The sequence below is a fragment of the Suricata suricatta genome, chromosome 17, assembly GCF_006229205.1.
Source record: "Suricata suricatta isolate VVHF042 chromosome 17, meerkat_22Aug2017_6uvM2_HiC, whole genome shotgun sequence".
NCBI classification, from domain to species: domain Eukaryota; kingdom Metazoa; phylum Chordata; class Mammalia; order Carnivora; family Herpestidae; genus Suricata; species Suricata suricatta.
In genome coordinates, this window is record NC_043716.1 from 49,115,055 (window position 1) to 49,128,566 (window position 13,512).

Consider the following 13,512-nt stretch of genomic DNA (forward strand, 5'->3'; position numbering starts at 1 on the left):
ATAGATGAAGGAGGTCATTGGCCAAAGAATTCGGGTGGCATCTAGAAGCTAGAAAACGCAAGGCAGTGGCTTCTCCTATAGAGCCGACAGACAGGCGCACATCCCGCCCCACACCTTGATGTTAGCTCGGTGAGATCTGTGCTGGACTTCCGACTTAAAGAAGTAGAAGAGAATACACAGAATACTTTTTGGCTGTTTGGGGTCACTGAGTTCATGGGCATTTTCTCGGGCAGCAACAGAAAATTAATACACTAGATGTGTTGTCGGTGGGGGAATCAGGGAAGCCCTAAAGGGTGTGTTAAGGATTTTATTCATTGTGGCCAACAGGACCTATTGTCTAGCTCGGGAAGGAAGACGACACAGTCCGGTTCACATATACAAAGTTCCCACCAACTGACGTCACTGAGAATGGGTGGGTAGACTCAGGGAGACGTGTGAGAGGGATTGTTGCCGTTGCCATTCGTTTGTGATGGTGATTAGACTAGAGTGCACGGCAGCTGTGAGAAAAGAGACACGTCCATTCAAGAGATATCTAAGTGGGAGAATGGACTAAGCTTGCCACTTGATAGATGAGCATGTGAAGATGAAGTTGAGACTTAATATTCGTGCTAAGATTCCTGGTTTCTGATAGCGCACCGTATATTACTATTTACTAGAGAAATGCTTTCATTCCAGGCAGAGGAGCATACTTGGTGGGAAATGCAAGTTCAAATTTGGCAGTGCTGATTTTGAGATATATAAAAGTTATCCAGGTAGAGATAGTCAAAAGGAGGTTGGGTTATGCTGGGTTTTAGCTCAGCAGAAAGATATACACATACAGGATAAAGAGAACCAGGACACTAATTCGATTTCTTTGGAATGATATGAAAATAAGAACCGAGGGGCACCTGGGTGGCTCAGTTGGTTAAGCGTCCAGCTTTGGCTGTCATGATCTCATGGTTCATGGGCTCAAGCCCCACATCAGGCTCTGTGCTGACAGCTCAGAGCCTGGAGCCTGCTTCCGATTCTGTGTCTCCCTCTCTCTCTGACCCTTCCCTGCTCGTGCTGTCTCTCTCTGTCTCTCAAAAATAAATGAAAAACAGGAAAAAAAATTAAAAAAAAAAAGAAAAGAACCGAGAGGGAACTATGAAGCCTAGAAGCATTTATGGCACTAAAAAATGAAGAGAAACTGGTTAAAAGAAAGAAAGAAAAAACGGACTGGAGAGTAGGGGAAATCTAATGTGTAGAGTTACATAAGCCGATATAATTCTCTGGAAGCAGGGAGTGGCCAAACATGTTACAAGCTACAGAAGAGAGACCTATGTACATAAGGACCAAAACATTTCCATGACGTTTCTTGAAAAAAATATTATCTGAGATATTGTCAAAAGTATTATTTATGGAGTGAAAGAGAGGCATCATCACTAGCGTTAGTTATGGAATGAGTGGAAGGGATGAAATGATTACAGTTGGTGGGGGAGAAATTGAAAGAAAATTCTGCATTAACGGTACCTTGATTTCTTTTTTCTTCTTGTTTTTTTTTTTGTATTATTTGAACTTGCTACAAAGAAACCTTGGTATTCTATAACAGCAAAATAAAATAAAATAAAACCAAAAGTCAAAAAAAAAGCAATGCTTAGTAACATCATAATCAAGCCGTGTGAAACCAAAGGTAAGAAAAAATGTAAAACCTGTCAGAAAAAAATGACATCTGTACTGGGAGACCACGATTGAAAGACCAGAGGTCACTCAACAAGAGATTTGGCATCCAGGAGACCAGGGAAAGCATTCTCAATGTAATAAGGAAAAGTAGCTGTCAACTCAGAATCCTATATTCAATGAAAATTTGCTTCAGGAATGAAGATGAATTAAAAACATTCTCAGTTGTAGATTTAGTTTCTACAAAAGAAATACTCGCATAAATTCTTCAGTCTAGAAGAAAATTGTGCCATAGGAAAAGTTGGAAATTGAAGAACACAGGAAGAGCAATAGAAAGGAAAAATGTGTGAGTAAAGAAAACATTATGTTTTTTATTCTTATGTTCTTTAAAGTGTGTGTGAACTTTGAAAGCAAAAATTTTGACATTGTTCAGTGTTACATAAATGTAATATATCTGACAACTAAGACATAAGAGATGCGGGGCATCTGAGTGGCTCAGTCAGGTAAGTGTCTGACTTCGGCTCAGGTCATGATCTCACAGTTCATGGGTTCGAGCTGCACGTCAGGTTCCGTGCTGACAGCTCAGCTCCTGGAGCCTGCTTCGGATTCTGTGTGTGTCTTTCTCTCTGCTGCTCCCCCACTCTTTTTCTATCTCTCTCTGTCTCAAAATGAATAAATTTTTAAAAAAATACATAAGAGATGCATCGGGTAAAAGGACTTATACAGTTGTAATATTTCTATACTTAAATTGATTTGGTAAAATAATAATTATGAGTAGACTGAAAAATTAGTTGTGTGTATTATAATTCCTAGAACTACCCCCATTCTTCCCAATGGTACAAGCAGAAAGAGCCCAAAAGCAATTGATTAAAATGGAAAACTAAAAAATATTTAAATAATCTATAATAAAAGAGTATACAGAAGAACAAAAAAGAGCAGATAAATAGCAACTTTTTAAAGTGTAAGACCCAATCTAATCATATCAATGTCACGTTAAATACCGATGGCTGAAAGATAAGAACTCAAAGACAGAAATTGTCAGACTGAATAACATTGGCAAGCCCCACTTAATGGAATTGTTCCTAATTACTTGAGAAACACTACAATTATTTCCAATTACCTGGCAAACACCCTTGAAATATAATGACATGGATAGATTACAAGCAAAACGATGGAAAAATATAACATATAAATGTTAATCAAAATAAACATGGAGTGGCTGTATTAATATGAAATATATTCAGAAGAAGAAAAATAATGGAGGGGGGAAAAAGAACATTATATAACGATTAAAGGGCCAGTTTGTCAAGAAAACGTAAGAATCCTGAATGTTTGTTTGCCGAACAAATGTGTTCAAAAACACATAAAGGAAAATAATAGAACCAAAAGAAAGAATGGACAAGCTTACCAATGCCCTTTGAGACTTTAACATTTTACTGCCATTAAGTGATAGAATGAGTAGACAGAAAATCAGTGACAATATAGACATCGGACAACCAAAACGACTTAATTCATAGCATCAACAGATGTTCAGAAAATACTTAATATTCAACATCTATCCACTAAAACGATGCTAGTACTCTAGAAGTTTCTTTACGCTCCCCAAAGATATTGACAACAATGGAAAAACTACACGTGTCATCAGACTTACTGGTGAAGGACAGTAATTTTTCTCCCTGGATCATAAATATGACAACAGTGTCTGTCACCACCAATCTTAGTTACATGTTGAAATAGTGATTGTAATGTCTGGACATCTATGAGAAGGGGAGTGGAGAGAGGGAGAGAGAGGGGGAGAGAGAGGGAGAGACTTAGAGATAGACTTCACACCTTATACAAAATCAATCCGAAATGGACCATGCACCTAACTGATAAGCAAAATTATAGAAAAATTCTAATAAAACACTGAAGAAAGTGTTTTTGGCATTTGGTTAGGCAAGGAGATCTTAAGATACGAAACAAAAACCACAATCTATATAAATAAATGGGACTCCATTAAAATTAAAGACTCCATTAATATTTACTCTGTGAAACAAGATTGTTAAGGAAATGGAAAAATAAGCCACTGAAATGGGAAGAAATATTTCTCAATTATACGTATCTGACAAAAGGCTTGTTTCCAAAATATACAAAGATCTCTTATAAAATAACAACAGAAAAAGTCATTCAACTTAAAACTAGATACCTCCTCAGAGGAAATATGAGGATGGAAAATATCCATATGAAAAGATGTTCGACATTATTAGTCATAAAATACATGCAAATTAAAACCACCACAAATTACTGCTATACAACGATTAGAATCACTACAATTAAGAAAAGAAAGGAAAAAAAAAACCGAAAAACAGGTAACACCAAATTCCAGCAATGGTATATTATAGCAAGTTTTAAAATATTTTTTTTCAATCATTGTTGGTGGGAACACAAAAAAATATAGCTGCTTTTAAAATAATTTGTCAGCTTATTTTAAAGTTAAATGTGGACTTACCACGATACTCATCAATCTCATTCCTGGACATATTTCTCAGTAATTTCTCCCAACACCACACCCACGCATCCCCAGGTAAACATTGATCTCTTTCTATCACTAAAAATTAGTTTGCATTTCTAGAAATTGATAAAATAGAAGCATAAAGTATATATTTTCTGATGGATTTCACTCGGCATAACTGTTATTGAAATTCCTTCATGCTGTTGAGTGTATCAACAACTCATTCATTTTTATTGGTAAGTAGTATTAAATCTTATGGATATAGAATATTTCTTTTTTTATTTAAAATTTTTTTAATGTTTTATTTATTTTTGAGACAGAGAGAGACAGAACATGAGTGGGGAGGGGCAGAGAGAGAGAGGGAGACACAGAATCAGAGGCAGGCTCCGGGCTCTGAGCTGTCAGCACAGAGCCTGATGCAGGACTCGAACCCACAAACTGTGAGATCATGACCTCAGCTGAAGTCGGAGGCTTAACCGACTGAGCCACCCAGGCGCCCCGAATATTTCTTAAATATATTTTAGAAAGAGAGCGTGCAAGTGAGGGAGAAGGACGGAGGTGGGGAGAGAAAGAATATTAAGCAGGCTCCACACTGAGCGTGAATCATCCTGGAATCATGACCTGAGTCGAAATCAAGAGTCAGACGCTCAACCAACTGAGCCACCCAGGCGCCCCACTTAGTTTTGATCCATCCAATATTGATGAACATCTGTGTCATTTCTACTTTTTGACTATCACAAATAAAGCTGCTGGGAGCATTTGTGTATGAATCTGTGTGTGGACACATGCCTTCCTTTCTCTGTTAAATATCTAGAATGAGAACAGCTTGAATGTATGGTAGGCATATGTTTCACTTTTTTTTAAATAAACTGTCAGATCGTTTTCCAAACTGATGGTGGTGCCACTTTACATTCCCACCAAGAGTGTTGCATCAGCCCCCCGCAGCTTTGCCATCCCTTATTACCATCAGCCTTTTGCACTGTAGCCTAATGCCTGTAATGGGGTCCCATTGTGGTTTCAGACTAGATTTCGCTAAGGACTAATGGGACCAGACATCTTTCTTTTTATCGATCCTTAGTTGCCATCATGTATTATGTTGGCTAAGTGTCTGTTCACGTCTTCTGCCCATTCTTCATGATGTTGGTTGTAGAATCTCTTTAAAGGCCACTGACAATTCTAGTGAGTGGTCATGCTTCTAAGAGCTGACAAGCAGTAATGCTGCATGTTTTTGAACCTCGGCTGGTGGGTTATAGCCACTATGAGCACCTTACTGAAAGTCAGTCAATCAACAAAAAGCACACGTGGATAAGCACACTGTTACACTTCCACATCTGACATCCTTTGACACTGAAACTCTGCAAATCCTTGAACTTTACCTTTTCCAAGTCTATATTAAAATAAGCTTCCTGGGACGCCTGGGTGTCCTACTTCGGCTCAGGTCATGATCTCACAGTCCGTGGGTTAGAGCCCTGCATCGGGCTCTGTGCTGACAGCTCAGAGCATGGAGCCTGCTTCTGATTCTGTGTCTCCCTCTCTCTCTGCTCCTCCCTTGTTTGTGCCCTTTCTCTGCTTCTCAAAAATAAATAAACATGAAAAAAAAAATAAACTTCCTGCCTTGCAGTCCCAAAAACCATGCCTAAACAGCATAGTTTTGCCATATTTAAGTAAGTAATAAATTTGCGGCACCAGTTGGTGGAGCATTTGGACTCTTGATCTCATTATCGTGAGTTCAAGACCCATGTTGGGTATAGAGATTACTTTAAAAAATTAAAGTAAGTAATAAATTCAGCTTTCCCCCCAAAATGCTGAATCATGTCCTCTTCCTTCAACACCATTTAATTTATCTAATTTTTTCCCGTATGTTTTGTGATTTAGGAGAAATCTGCTTTCTCTCCCTTCAGAGAAAGAAATAGTTTTTTTTTCAACATTTATGGATGATTCTATCTTTTCCCTATTTCTTTAAGTATCTTCTCTATCATGAACTAATTTTTATATATTTTTGATTCTATCCAAACCACTTAATAATGGTTTTCTTTGTAGCTTCAAGAAGTTTTTCTGAAAAAACAAGGGCTCATTTACTACCAAACTATGCCCCCTCCCTAACACTGGAATTTCTCTTAAATAGTCTTCCATAATTTAGAAACTGAGTTCTGATCCAACTAGAGGAACTCAGCTTACGTATCCTACAGCTGAATGCTTTCGGCTCTTCTCTTCTATCATAAAAGCCTCTTTTTAAAAGACTCTGGGGCTTGGGTATACAATGTTGCCACTGAACAAATAGTTTGAAAAAGAGGAAACATCATGCAGAAGAACATTGGGAAGGTGCTTTCTTTCATGGACATTCAGACAGTTTTCGTTTTCAACTCAGAGTCTGATGTTTCATGAAATCAAGGATGTTGTGCTTTTTTTTTTTTTAAACTCTGCAGACCTAGCAACTAGAGGAATGACTTTCATGTGCGAGACACTGAGTAACTGTGGGTTGAATGAATGAGTGAATTAGTGAATGAATGAGTCTTGTCTTTCTGTTTGTATTTCTGTTGATCACATAACAGGATGGAATTAAGAGACAGTATTCTTTATTACAAGTGACTACAAAGTAGTTGGGTGAACAATCTGATAAATAGTACCTGTGAATTAAATATACAAGTTATACAGCGGCATCTCCCAATTAGAAGTTATTATTCACGAATCAAGTGGTGTAGACCATAGCTACGTAAAGCGGTGTAAGTCACTGGGGACTCAGGATGTCTAGGCTCACTAGACACAGATCTACATCCAAACTTTGAAAGGATATTATTGATACTTTTTTACCATGACACTCTCTCTTCTGATCTTCTTGGATGTGATATTTATTGCTTCTTCCCCCTGTTCATTGTTGTTTTTTTCATTAAGTAACACAGCATAGTCATTTACCAGCTCATACTAGCACTGGTCACATGTTAGAGATGCCCAAAGGTCAGCCAGAAAAGAACAAAGAAAATGTTGTTCCCAGATTCCTATTTTTAAATGGACTCAGCACATTCTCCTTCTGTCCTTGCAAACGTTATCATTTCTGCAAGTTTTAAAATCTTCCAAATTTGAAGATCAAGGTTTATTCTCATAAGAATATAATAGTTGACTTGCAGATACACACATGGTACTCACTTTTGTATTGCTCTGGTTCTTTTTATTGTTATCAAAATACTTGTGGTAGGGGACAGTAATTTGGCACATGACAACAAACCACAAGAGATTAAGGAGACATGATATGAAATACATTGTGGTATATATACAAAATATATTCTAGAACATAAAAGGAACAAAAGTCGAAAAATTAGCAGAATACAAATGAGGTCTGAAGTCACAAGTACTAGTTAGTGATAAGGTACCAAAGTTAATTTCTTAGTTTTGATAAAGGCACCATGAAAAATCAGACGTCAGCATGGAGAAACTGGATGTGGTGTTTCTTGTTTTATATTTGCAGCTTTTCTGTAAATATAAAATGTATTTATATAAAATATATTTATATTTTATCTACTGTAAATATAAAAGGGGACCTCATATAAAATTTATGTATATTTATGTAAATATAAAATTGTAATATAAATATATTTCTATTATATGTAATATATTATATTTACTGTAAATAGAAAACAGGACCTCTTGTTTTATATTTGCAGCTTTTCTGTAAGTATAAAACTGTTCTAAAAGTATAATGCTTACTAAAAATTAAATATGGAACCATATACTTGAAAAAGGATATTGGAGTATTTTTCAATTGATTGTCTTATTTTTACTTCTAAAGTGAGAGTTTTATTTATTCAATTTTGTTCACTGCATTTAGCATATGGAAAGTACTCAAGAAATATTTGCCAATTCATTGATTCTAGGGGAGCCGGGAGTTGTTCTTAGTTTTCAACAGAAGGAAGTTTATTCCCCACCGTTGCCACTAGATGGAAGTATCAGCACAGCAGTTAAAATTCATTCCTCCGAGGTAAAAAACGAACTTTGAAAACAAACGACGTTTGAAAAATGCTATGATATGACATTACTCTACATATAGTAGGAGGGAGAATTCCTAGTATGGTGATCAAGATCAAGAAAGATATGAGCTGCTGTGGACAAGAAGCTGGGCTACTAAGATATCCAGAAATAAAGTGGGGGGAAAATTCAGTCATTTCTTTAAACATTTCCAGACGCGGATAGAAGTGCTGTTGGACCGATAGCACATCTGGAGAATTAACGGACATCTATCTTTCCCCAGACATCAGTGTAGCATGCAGTGTCTGAGCTGACCAAGGCACGGAAGTCTAAAATCATCAGCGCGAAGCTCTCTCTGCTTCAGTATGGGTGATATGTCTACGTACAGGCAAACCATTTAGACTGGATGCTTCCATGTAAAGGACCGATCTATATTCTTTCTGCCACTTTCTTTTTTACATCTTGGATCATTCAGGAAATAAAAGCTCTAATATTGGCCAATGGAAAGTGTAACTAGGAAGGCAAATTCTAAACCCCCCACAAAGGAAATAGAATAGATTCCTGTCTCAAAAAAAAGAGGGGTGTCTTTATTTCCAATTCATTAATTACTAATTAATGCTCTATGAATGAAACTGCTAATAAATTAAATTGCTCACTTGTTAGTTTGGGCAGGCAGATATTTGTTATGACTTGGATACTAAGCCAAGCAAATTCTCTCTTCTCTGTATAAATTTTTCCATAAAGATTGATACAGGTATGAGAGGAAACCAGGATTTTGTTTTCAGAAAGATTATATTAGATGCAACTTAACACAAAGGGAAACCTAGTGATTCATTCAAAATTTGCCAAATTTGTACTGGCTCAATGACATGTACCACATTGCATTAGATGCTGAAGGCACTGAAATATAGAAATCATTATTTGTTCTTGTCCATTTTCTAACTTATCAAAAGTTATAATGCTTTTTATGTCATGTGTAAAGTGCATCTTTACCTGTTTTTCATGTTAAAAGATGCTAAAAAGCTGAGAATTTATCCTTGTCCCAATTACCAGGTAAACCCATAGCCAAGGAAAAGAAATCATTATCTATACTGACTCTTTTAAATAGAGAAAAACTACCATCAATATTTGAGAAATAAACATCTGACACTAAAACTTTAGTGCTCAACGTGCAATGCTATTTGTTTCTAGCAATACATAAACGTACTTTTATTTATTTGTACACGTATTTTCTGCAGTTGAAATAATGTTTGAGCAACGTTTTTTATGTTGACTGCCAACCACATTCACAGCAATGGTGCATATCTCAAAAAGATACATTTGGCTTCCTCATCCGTGATCCACAACATTCCCCTTTATACTCTCCTTTTCTTTAGGTCCATACCCTAAAGACCTATTTATCTGGGTTATTTGGAGCAATAATTCCCCTAACGTTATTTTCAGGGGTTACACTTAATAGAGCAGGACCCTTGTGCTTAACAGACTTCAGTGTGTGTTTAGAAAGCTCTTTATCAGAAATGCAGACAGTTCTGTGCGTCCATCCTTCCTGCTTGAAGGAACCTGACTCTACTTCCTAATTGCCCTGTAATAATTAATCAACAGAGATGGTTATAAGCAAATTCCTTGCCAACTGTTGGACAATTATAAGACAACATTTGTGGTCAAAAACACACCTGGATAATGACTTATGGACACTTATGATCCACAAAGATAAGGTATGATGTATATTCTGGAAAAATTCTGCCACGCCTGACTCAGAGGTTGGGGGGCAGAGCCGTCAATGTGGTCCCTTTATGAGGCCACCAGTCCAGCAAGAAAGAGGAGAGATAATCCTACCGACTTTCCAGAAGGAAGAAGAATGGGGTGCCAGGTGGGTCACTAATGACACAGCGGTGGTGTGATTCCTCAACATCATTTAGATTTTTCCAGTACCTGCTTGCTTTTACACATTTTACCAATAAAAGGAAGAAAGTGTGAATCTAGATTGTTATTCCTGTTTTCCTGTTTTTGTTTTTGTTTTCTTCATACAGCAGAAAATTTTAGTCTCTTGATGATGTACTTAAAGAAATTTATATCAAATATATGAGAAAATAGCATTTGATCCTATCATTTGTGATCAGAAATATGTCCAGTTTGGGGATGGGCAAAATGCTCCAATAAAATATTACACTGTTTGACTGGTTTTCTTGAGGCTGTGTCCCTGTGATTTGAGGTCCCACAAAAAAATCATACTTTTGTTTGGAAGGAAAAGAAACAAAGGTAAAAAATGCATTGCTTTATTTTTTAAGGACCATGTCCTGACTGACTGCTTTTCAATGTTGTATATACGCCATTAAAAGAAAATGAATGGATTTCTGAAAACATAAGAGAGTGGCTCATTATTTTAACTATTAACTACCAGACCATTTAGGTAGTTTTTTCTTATAAAATCTTTGTCTCACAACCAAATGTTGATTTTTAAGAGCAATACATTGTACTTAATCGTTGTCTAAGATCCTTGGGAGTTACTTCTTCTATTTCACTTATTCTCCGAGGGAGAAGACAATTTTTGAAAGAGAAACCATCAGAATTGTCACGGAGCTAAACAAAATCTGCGGAAAGTGAATTGTTATCGAAGGCGCTCTATCCAGAAGCTTCTGTTCTGTAGGGATATGTGTTTGGGGGTGTCTGTGGAAAGCACTGACCATTTCTTTGCCAGGACAGAGTTTACACCTGATGGAAGAGGAATAAGCAAAGGAGAAAGGATGATGGATGTGTGATCGCTGCTGCAGAAACCTCTTTCCAGAGGAGTAAGACTAACAAAAACAAAAGCGAGTTGAAAACGCAGTGGACCTCACCCTCGGACCAGGTGAGTTTATAGATTCCCCACCTCCCCTGGCCATGCGGAAAGAAGGCTGGGCCATCCCTGAATTCACAGCCAGGGTGGTCGTCTGTGTGCAGAATTTAAAGCAAACAAGGGCAAGCTGTAGCCAGATGTGGGGGCTTTCAGGTTCACTGACGGTTCCTGGGGTACTTGGACTCAAAGCAGCTCACGAGGGTTCCTGCCTTCCACCAGGAAACACGGAGACCTGGAGGCCACAGGCATCTGATCAGCCTTCCGTCCCCAAATTGGCCTTTTTATGCAGCGAAGGACATCATGGTCACTCCTCCAAGACTCATGAAGAAATACAAATGCCTTTGAAATACTGGCCACTGTGACTGAATCTCAAATTGCTACAAGTCTGAGGAGTCAATGGACCCACCTTAAGACCCGAGATCCAGTAATGCATTTCCTGTGTGACCGTTTCTATGCCCTCATCTGTACCTGGGTTTCTGGAGATGTACCATCAGCCCTTTCTAATAAGTACACATAATTTTTGTTATTCATCTTTAGAAAAATGGAAAGAAAATTCTTTTTCCTAGAGGTATCTAATTTTCTCTCTCTCTCTTCTCCCCCCACCCAGCTCCAAAGTCAGTAGCTTTGTTCTACTGATTTCTGACCTGTTCTTCCTTTGTTTTGACTTTCTTTCCTACTAATCTCAAATGCCACCTCATAACCCAACATCAGGAATTTTAAAAAACATGCTCGTTAACGTGGTTTTGTCATGGTAAACCAGCCTTGCATATGGACTAACATGTTGTCTCACATATGAATTTGGAGAGTCAGTTCAGCCAGTTCAGAGGATTTAGGCCAACCATTGTGTGTTCAGAGGTTCAGAGTCATTGATCTCTTCTTTCTTTTTGTTTTCTTTTTTAAATTTTTTTTTGTAAATTGGCTGAATCCCTTTACCTCTGTGTCCCCGTTTCCAAAATTACACCCTGGGTTGGATCAAATAAAAAGATATACTTATCATCAAATAGAACAATGAACAGATTTTTACAAATAGTTCACTTTCCGAGTGGACCTTGGACTTACCTTTGAGCACTGAAAACCTAATTGATGTTCTTTCTCTATGTCCTAGCCAAAATGAAACCAAATTTCATTTTACCTTGTTGCGAGTCTGTTTACTAAAGTCACTAAATCACCCTGTTTCTGACCTCAGCTAGAAGTTCAAACCCTTTTTCACAGCCATTAACTTTTTCAAAGTTCCACCATGCAGATGTGCTTTCTGGGGCTTAATCTTTTCCATGCTGGAAGGGGCAGCAGGACTCCACCCAATGTGGGCTTTGCAGGAGCCGTAAAATCTCATCCATCAAATCCAATGTGCCCGTTATGTTTGCTTCTGATAAATTCAAAATAGGTTTTTTCCTCGCCGCCCAGGGTCATAAGTGTGCTCCACAATTAAAATAGGAGACATGAGGAAAATACTTTTATCGGGTCCCTGCAGCCCATTCTTTCTTCATACACTTGTCAAATTCACATGTGAGTCAAATTCACGTACTAGAGTTACAATTGTCAATGCTTTCAAAATGTCTGTTCCCGAACACAGCATTCCAAACCAGTTTCTCAGAAAAAAAAAAATGGTGTCAAGGACTGTGGTCACATACATAAACTGAAAAGGGGAGAAGTGAAGCAATAAACTAAGAAATTGAAGACCCAAGTTTACTTGCTTAGGTATGAGAAGCGGAGACAATTGCATTTTGTGGTTCTGAACAGCAATCCTTATCACAACCTCTTTTTAAAAGTAATATTCAAGGCTGACATGTATTTTGCTTCTTGCTAGACCCAAAGTGCCGAGGTATTTATTTACGTTGTCTGTTGTGATTTTCCCAAACATTATGTGATTCAAGAACCATCATCCCATTTACCAGATGAGAAAATGGAGAGACAGATATTTTAGAAAAATAAAGTAGCCTCCTCTTCTATTCTATTAGGTCTCTACATTAAAGTTTTCAACCTTTGGTTTGATATATACAATAACAGAAAATTCCGAGAGAATGTCTAATTTGAATTTGGGGGTAGGGGGAAGGGAATAAAACTATACCTTTGATTCTTTTAGATCTAAAATGATTTCTTTCAGACTCTGAATGATTTAGTTATTCTCATAGAAAGTGTTGCAAAGTTTGTTCCTAGAGACCATAGCATGGAAGGCTTATAGCTTTTCTGCCTCTCTCTCTAAAATGTATATTATGTGGGGAAATTGTGAAGTATCACGTATAGATCCAGATAACCTTTGGAATCTCATCGGCTCTAATATTCCTTAGTGAAAATGTAATGCTTATTGATACTTAACTGATCATTTAAAAATTAAATTCCTCCGAATTGACTCTTTCTAATTGCAGATTCCAGCTGCTAGTGGATTGAGCTTCGCAGTTGTTTACTTGTCCCCAAAGTCTCTGTAAAAGATTTTATTTCTCTAGGCAACCAGAGCTTTTCACATAGATAAGGTCAATTAATTTGACCTTTGTTTCAATATAAAATGCATAATAAAAGCTAGTGCCCCAAAGACCGGATGTGGTCTTTCAAAAACGCTACTTGCCAAGACAGGGTACAATAATTTATT

At 37.3% G+C, this 13,512-nt stretch overlaps 1 long non-coding RNA gene across 3 annotated transcripts; it reads left to right on the forward strand.

Annotated features, from left to right (window-relative positions):
• The first annotated feature begins 590 nt into the window (after nucleotides 1–590).
• On the forward strand, nucleotides 591–11,926 carry LOC115282822. 3 transcript variants are annotated; one of them, XR_003904756.1, is made up of 4 exons: nucleotides 591–752; nucleotides 1,549–1,651; nucleotides 10,788–10,937; nucleotides 11,145–11,926. It is a non-coding gene; the product is annotated as an uncharacterized LOC115282822 (long non-coding RNA). The 3 variants fall into 3 exon arrangements; XR_003904757.1 differs by lacking the exons at nucleotides 591–752; nucleotides 1,549–1,651 and adding an exon at nucleotides 1,857–1,984; XR_003904755.1 differs by lacking the exons at nucleotides 591–752; nucleotides 1,549–1,651 and adding an exon at nucleotides 1,857–1,984 and having other exon boundaries at nucleotides 10,793–10,937.
• Nucleotides 11,927–13,512: the final 1,586 nt, after the last annotated feature.